The sequence below is a fragment of the Pteropus medius genome, unplaced genomic scaffold, assembly GCF_902729225.1.
Source record: "Pteropus medius unplaced genomic scaffold, Ma_sr-lr_union100, whole genome shotgun sequence".
Lineage (NCBI taxonomy): Eukaryota > Metazoa > Chordata > Mammalia > Chiroptera > Pteropodidae > Pteropus > Pteropus medius.
In genome coordinates, this window is record NW_024342473.1 from 15,213,761 (window position 1) to 15,221,612 (window position 7,852).

Consider the following 7,852-nt stretch of genomic DNA (forward strand, 5'->3'; position numbering starts at 1 on the left):
CCGGAAACCCAGCAGGAGCCCCGGAGGGAACAGGCTGCCCACCCCCAGGAATCCGCTTTCGGGCGCCGGCTGCGAGGCTGTTTGGAAACCGCTGCACCCGGGTCGAGTGCAGTGAAACATACATGTGCAATAGACAGGTGCATTAATTTTCTTTTATTTTTATTTTCCTGCAAAAATCCCTCCGAGAACATCAAATCTGGGAGCTTTGCGGTTTTTTTTCTGCATTGGCATCACTCACAGATGCAAAAGGGAAGAAAAAAACCACCCACATTTTCCTTCTGTCGGGAGGGATAAGACACGAGAAATTCATGCAACGTGCATGCAGCTGGAGAGAGAGGAAAACCCGAGTGAGCCGTGCGCCTTACCAAGGGATGCATTTACTGTCTCATTGCAGAGCGCCTGCCCGGGAGTGCAGCTGGCCTCCCCCCGTGCGCCCGGCGACCGCTCAGCTCCCGCAGCCGCCTCAGCCGCTGCAGCCGCCGCTGGCTCCAGGCGCGGAACAAGAGCCGAGGGCGAGCGCGAGCGCACGGCCCGCGAGCGCAGGGAGGGCAGGAAGCGCGTCATCACTCGGGGACGGTGTGGCCCCGCGCGGCTCCGGTTCGGCGGCGGCGCGGCGCGGCACCGCAGCTGGGCCAGCACCGGCACCTGTGGACCCTTTCTGGGTCTCCACTCCTGGCCGGGAGCTGGGAGCGTTCGCGAGGAAGGCGACGCGCTGGCCGAGCTGTTGGTAGGGAGTAGGGGGCGCAGGGTGACCCGAGCTCCCCAAAATTCGGGCTCTGCTGTGTAAGAGAGATTGGGTTGCGTTGGAGGGGACGCGGCATCTTGTGGAATGGGGCCCCTGAGTTCGCAATGCGCTTCCCGCGACCACTGTCCAAGCCCTGGAGGAAGCGAGGTGTGCTCTAACAAGAGGACCCTGGCGGGCAGTGAGATTTTGCAGCGATGCCTCTGGCGGGAACTGGTGGCAGGACTGTCTCTCTCTGCACGTGTTGCACACGCGGACACCGAAAATGCTGGTCAGAGGTCACTTAGGTTTTTTGAGAAAGGCTTTAGGGATAGGGCATGTACGCTATTAAATTAATAAGAAAACATGTTCTACTTACTGTGCCTTTGAATAAAGCCGTTTATATACCTCTTAAATCTACAGAATCTTTAGGAAATGTAGGATGACAGAACAATGTGAAGGTTATTAACGGAGCGAGAAGACAAATCACAAAACATTATGTACCACATGGTCCCATTTTTAAAACTATGATGTACAGAGAGAGGCAGAAAAAAATGGACAGATGCACATCAAGATATTAACTGGGTCCCTCAGTAGTAGGTGGAATTATGGGTTATTTTTCTTTTTTTCTTTTTGGTTCTAGTTACTGGTTTTTCTGTAAGGGACACATTACTTTTGTAATTTCAAAATATAAGTTTTTATATAAGAAAAGACCTGGTTTTTTTCCCCATCCCAATACAAAATGACCAAGATAGACCCCTCTTCCTAAGAAATAGGTAGCAAATCTTTTCAGTTACTCATAAATGACACTACTGCAATTTTGTAATATTTCTCAGAGCACAAAACTGCTGTCACTATAAACTGGAGAGTGACTTGATTTTGTAAATTGAAACTATCTTGAAGAAGTCCATTGGGACATTGGATAAGGCTGAACATTCTTTAAGAACTATTAGCATGTTTAAGAACAATTAGTATGTTTTAGAACAATCCAGGCTAAAGAACTTGATTTTATTATGACCACAGAGATCTTTGTAAGTTAGAATGCAGCTTTGTAACTTATTGCAGAGGATAAACTTTATAAATCAAAAGCCCAGTCAGAGAACCAATTAATTGGCAACTTTAGAAAGTATGAAAAGTTGTAGGAGATAGACTGTTTCTAATTGCACAGGTAAAATGTTTCTGCTCACCACAGCTTTTTAAACATTCATCGGTCTAACAGAATAACTGGTGGTGGCAGCAAGTCACCTTGAGGGATGGTTAAAAAGTGAATGTTTATTGATTACTGTAAGAGATTGGTAATAAGCTCATTAAATTAATGCCACCTAAATTATCACCTGGTTTACTGACAAAGAGCAACCATATTCTTATAGTTCAAATGCCAGGTTTATACAAGAAGCTTATCAAAACAGAAAAATCTATTACAACTAAAATCATGTTTCCCTTCCACTAAGTCCTTGCTTCACAGGGCCCATCAAGCATCTCAAAATCAGTTATTTCTTCCCAACTTGGATTTCAAGATTTTCTATCACTTAATTGACCCTTCTCAAAGTATCCCCATGCTCTTCCACCGTCTACCAATGAGATGTTGTTTAATGTTAGAAGGTCAATTCCATGACAGCAAGGATCTTATCTGCATCTTCCTGCCTAAAAGAGGGCCTGGCACATAGTGGGTGCTCAATAAATATTCATTTCATAAAAATAGTATATTTGTTCACTTGCTACTTAGCTAGTACCCTGAGATATTTGAAAAGTTCTCTCTTCTTTAGCCTGTCAGTGTAATCCTGGGATGCTAAGAGCTTGCAGAGTTATAGCTCTGGTTTAATCCAGTAATTTTATTCTTTTCAAAATAGCAAAATCCTAAAATATTCAGAGCATCGAGTGCAGGTGTCTTAATATCTGTGCATTACTAATCTAATTAGCGTTATGTTGTGGCTCTCTGAGATCAGTCAAACCCTTTTCTTCAGTGAAAAAGAACATCAATCTTAGAACTCTTTGCTTTAGTCTTGGATTCTAACCAACTGACTTTGAACATTTCACTTATTTTTATTATGCCTCAGTTTCTCTAAACCCTCTTATAACCATTTACTGTTTCTTCAGAAAAACCAACTCTAACCATTTCACTGCCCAGCAGTACATTTTTAAATAACTTTCCCAATAGAAGTAAAATTGATTTTACCAGTAACCCACAGTATATGCTCTGAAATTGAGACTCCTCCCATATGCCTGAAAAGATAGTTATTTCTAAATTTAGAGTTGGCTCCTAATAGTCTCTCACTATGATCATGGTTCATTGTAGACCAGCAAAAACTCTGACTTCTTTTAACAAGTTCACATTCTTGGGCTTTGTTTGTACCCAGCAGAGAAAAATATTATAGCAGTTTATCCTGAGTATCTAAGACCTAACGTAAAACTCATTTCATCTAAGCAATTTACCAAGTCTTCATATTGTCCCACGTCCTGTCTAACAAGTCATTAGGAACTCAAAATATATACATTTTGTGTGACTAAAGAGTGCAGCATTTGGGGATGTAAATCAAGTATGTATCTTCCAAGTTACTGATAAATACATCTAGAACTAAAATCTATTTAAATTACAAGCTAGGACTATAAATATCGAACCAGCTCTTGCTTGGTTTTAAAGAGCCAGATGGTAAGAAATTGCTCCTCTACCCCCATTGCACTATTAGCCTTAACCTCCTGACTTTCTGTGTGCCTACGTATATACTTGAACAAACCCAACTGTCCATATTGAGCAAAAAGCTATTCTACCAAATATTTTGTACCATTTTTGTTTATAAGATCATATTTTGTGCCTTGATATCTTCTAGAGGTTTATTTATACACTACATCAACGGTTTATGACATTTTCCCCCTTTTGAAATTGTTTCTGTCCACTCCCTGGAGCAAGGTGGATGTAGGAACCACGTTTTCTAAAAATTACCTATTACTCAAAACCAGAAACAAAAACAAGATACTTGGCTTCTATTATCATGTGACATCTTTCAGTTTACAGAAATCTCTCCATCTCTTTTCTAATTGAAGTTCTACGAAAGAATATTACCTAATAATTATAGAGGAAATATTATCTGAGTTTCAGTACAACATATAATTAAGCTGCTTTCATTTTATTTGAAAGGCAGATATAAGACAGTTTGCAAGAATTAATTTATTTTAGTTTTTTAACTATCTCTAAGCATAGGGCTTCACCTCATTCCTAACTATTCAGGATAGAGATTTAAATACTTTTTTAAGAGAAAAATGCTCCATGGATTCAGGAAATGATTGTTATTATTATACCCAACACAAGATATGCTTGAGATTAATTTTTCTTTTCCTATAGTATATAAAACACATTATGGAAAGTTCTCTAAGTATCTCATAAGAAACATGCTGTCTAGAAGAATACCAATAATCATTAAGCTAAATTGGATTTATCGTTAATCCAAATCGAATGGTTGATATAAACAGTATGTGAGGCAGGATGTTTTATTTTGGTTGCTTGCTCATTGATTTGTGAAGGAGTACAGAGTACCCAACACGTAAGCTTTCTACATTCACTGTGCTTCAGTCAAACCTCTGACTGACAAATCTCTTTCTTCATTATCTATTTCACTTGGCACAGCTAAATAGATTTCTTGATGAATCAGAAAGACAGTCAAAATCAAACAAGCAGTCATCATCCTGAGGTTCCTTACTTTTATGCCTAAAGTCAAAAATAAAGCATTAGTAAATTGATGTTAAACCCTATCATTTTGACAATGACAAGTTCCTGACTCAACTTTTTTGTCTCTAAAACCCGGCATCCACAGCAACAAGCATGAATACATGTTTATGAAATAAAATTCTCTATTGTCACTTAGCTAAATTAACTCTTTCAGCTGAATGTAGCCCACAAATGCCCAGTTTACAATCAATAAATGACCAGGGTTTGGGGTAAAATAAACCAAACTCTAGGTTTTTAAAAACTAATTTCACTTTTGTAATATCTCCATCCTCTCTTCAAATATTTATTTGAATAGTTTCCATCCCTGTCCCCTAATCACCCAGTTCCTCTCCCTGGAGGCAAACACTTTTACCAGTTTCCTTCCAGCATATTTAATGTCTGTATGAGAATAAATATATGTTCATTTTTTTTCACAAATGGTAGCATACTACTCTGCTGCTTGCTTCCTTAGTTGTTCTTTGTAGGTAGAGATCTTTTTAATTTTAACATGCTTTTTTGGAAAATTTTAAATATGTAACAAAAGTAGAAAGAAGTGTATAATACACTTCAAATACTATTACCTAATTTCAGTAATTTCAAACTATTGCCACCTCGAACTATTCATCTACCTTTTATTGTATATACATGTTTTAAAGCAAATCTCAGACATCATGTCATTTCATCCTATACTTGCTAAATACATTCTACTCTCTAAGTCATAGGGACATTTCTTTATATATAAGTACAATGCCATTATCACACCTGATAAAATTAATAATAATTCCTTGGTATCATCTAATGCCCAGTCTATACTCAGATTTCCCTAATTGTCTTAAAAATGCCAAACATCAGATTTGTTTACTGTGTTTTTATCTAAACATCTAGCATCCTTATTGTTTCTACAGTTTTGACTTGAAGTAAAACTTCTCAACTGCCTCGTGAATGTTCCACACTCTGGATCTATGTATTACTCTCTCGTGGAGTTGTTTAACTTGGTTATTTACTTCCCTATTTCTTATAAACTGGAAGTCGGTCTATCAACTAAATTAGGCTCAAGTTTAACTTTTGGGCGAGCATACTTCATAGCCGGTGCTGCATTCTCATATTGCCCCATATAACATCGGGTGGAAAATGACATAATCTTGTATATAGGAAACGCTAATGAATCCACAAACAAATTATTACAGCATGTAAATTAGTTAAACAAGGTTGAAGAATATAAGATCAATATGAAAAAGTCAATTGTATTTCTATGCACTTAAATAAATGATTCAAAATAAAATTAAGAACATAATTCCTGTCACTAGCATCAAAAAATAATAAAATACTTAGAATAAATTTTTTTTTTAATGACATGTCTAGGTCTATTTAGGGGCTAGATATTGTCATTGGGGGGAGTGATTTCTACAGTTATGTAACATTCTAAATAAAATCTATTGGGAACTTCTCAATTTACATAATAGAACCCATTCATACCTACAGAAGAAATATTCTTACCCAATCTGAAATTAATTATAGAATGATTCCCTTCCCAGAACGTTAAAAAGATGGAAACAATCCCTTTTGGGGAGGAAAATTCCAGGGAAACGAATATTCGCAGCATGGCACACTGTGTGTGTCTGTGAGGCTTTCTGAGCATCAGGCATTTCTCTAAAAGAAGGCGTGCCTCTCATTAGGCAGAGGCTTTCAAACCTAGACTCACTAGGCCACTCATTCAAATGCTTAGGCCCTGCACCAAAAGATCCAGATTTACGAGTCCCTTCCCTTAAAAGCATCCCAAAGATCGCTTTTGGGAAAATTTTATCATATAGGTTGAGGGTTCTAAGTCTCACACCCATGCCCATTGCACATTGCCTCATAGAGCTGATTTATCAGAACACTATTTGTCTCTAAAGTGTTTCCTTACAAATTACACTCCATTACACTACACCGTAAAGATGTATGCATTTCTCCATACTCTTAATACAAGTCAAGGCGAGCACCCTCTTAACAATAAGCAACGTGCAGCAGGGCCTGGTCCAGGCAGAACAGCACTCTACCTGCCATTGAGTTGAGTGTGCCCTTCAACAATTACTTTCTACTCCACCATGCCCCCCATTTTGTTTTCCAGATAAATTTTGACCCATGATGGCTGACGAAAGGTGCCAGTGACAGTGAAAGGCCCATTGTGAAGACACAAAGGCAGAGCCCATGTGGGAATGAGAATACTGTGGCTTAAGGGCCTCTCAGGAAGTGACTGGGGAAATGGAGGATAAAGAGCAGTGGGCAGTTAAAGATTGGTGGAAGAAGACTTTCTGGAGGATGAAGGGTATTGAGGAGTAAGCATCAGGGGTAGATGGTGCAAGAAGAGATCAGAAGTGGAAGCCTGAGACTTCAGAGATTGAAAAGAAAATGAGGAATGCTCACCAGTGAATGAGGCCGAAAATATTGATCTCCAACCTCATTTAGCACTGCATCAGTGAGGCAACCTTACCCCAGTTCACCCCATTTTCCCACAAAATAGGTTTGGTCTTTGGGCTGGATAATTAACCACTGATGAAGGAAAAAGCTCCAAAGTGTCAAAAGTATGTACATTCATTCATATGCCCACTCATTCTACTTCATCTTTTCTGCAGAGACCAGGAAACAAACAAAGACGCTGAAGGGGCTTGGAATAGCAGTTTCCCCTAGGATGGGCTAGAGCAACGAACTTGTGACTAAGCCATAGAGGAGGGCTGGGGAAGAAAATTGTCCGGGATAAAATATCTTTGTTTCTAGGGCGTATTGAGGAATTCAGATTCCAGGGACATAGGAGAAGACCGAAAGGACCACTAGAATAACCCAAGAGCAAAGAACTGGAAGAGTGTACCTAGTCAGAAGAGTCAAAGAGGCAGATGAGATGTTGGATAAGAGATGCAGAGACCTGGGATCAGGAAGAAGCCAAGATTCGATTCTACCAGAGTGATCTGGAATGGGACATGATATAGAATGGATGGGACGCTTGAGTTCCCTCATCATATATATGCTTCCAAAAAACAAAGCAAGACAAAATAGATAGATGTTTTAATTAAAACTTTTCAGTATTAAGGACTTTCTAGAGAACAGTGCTGGGTCATTCAATCATTCAATGTTTCTAGTAGTTAACATTGTGCTAGGCACATGGAAAGCTCTCAGTAAGTTTCCTGAATGAAAACAAATGATGTGTGGGGTTCGAGCAAAATGATGTGCTATGCCAAACAGCATAAATGACCAGAAACTCTTTGTATCACAGTCATCTGTAGCACTATCCCACCACTGATGTTTCCATTATGTGTTTAATCATAACGCTTATACTTAACTCATATTCACATATCTGTCTTGTCCACCAGATCAAGCTCCCTGTAGGCTTGGTTTCTCATGAATAATGTCTTACTCAACTTCAAGTCCTCAGATCTTACAATCTTACTTAG

General features: G+C 39.3%; 1 protein-coding gene across 5 annotated transcripts in view; it reads right to left on the reverse strand.

Annotated features, from left to right (window-relative positions):
* Positions 1–494, reverse strand: part of TLN2 (talin 2) — a 386,133-nt gene extending 385,639 nt beyond the window's left edge. For 4 of the 5 annotated variants that reach the window (XM_039865415.1, XM_039865406.1, XM_039865408.1 and 1 more), the window contains exon 1: positions 366–494. The gene's annotated coding sequence lies outside the window, so the exon portion shown is untranslated. The remainder of the gene's footprint in view (positions 1–365) is intronic. The other variant, XM_039865411.1, reaches the window with a different exon arrangement.
* Between the last annotated feature and the right edge of the window lie 7,358 nt (positions 495–7,852).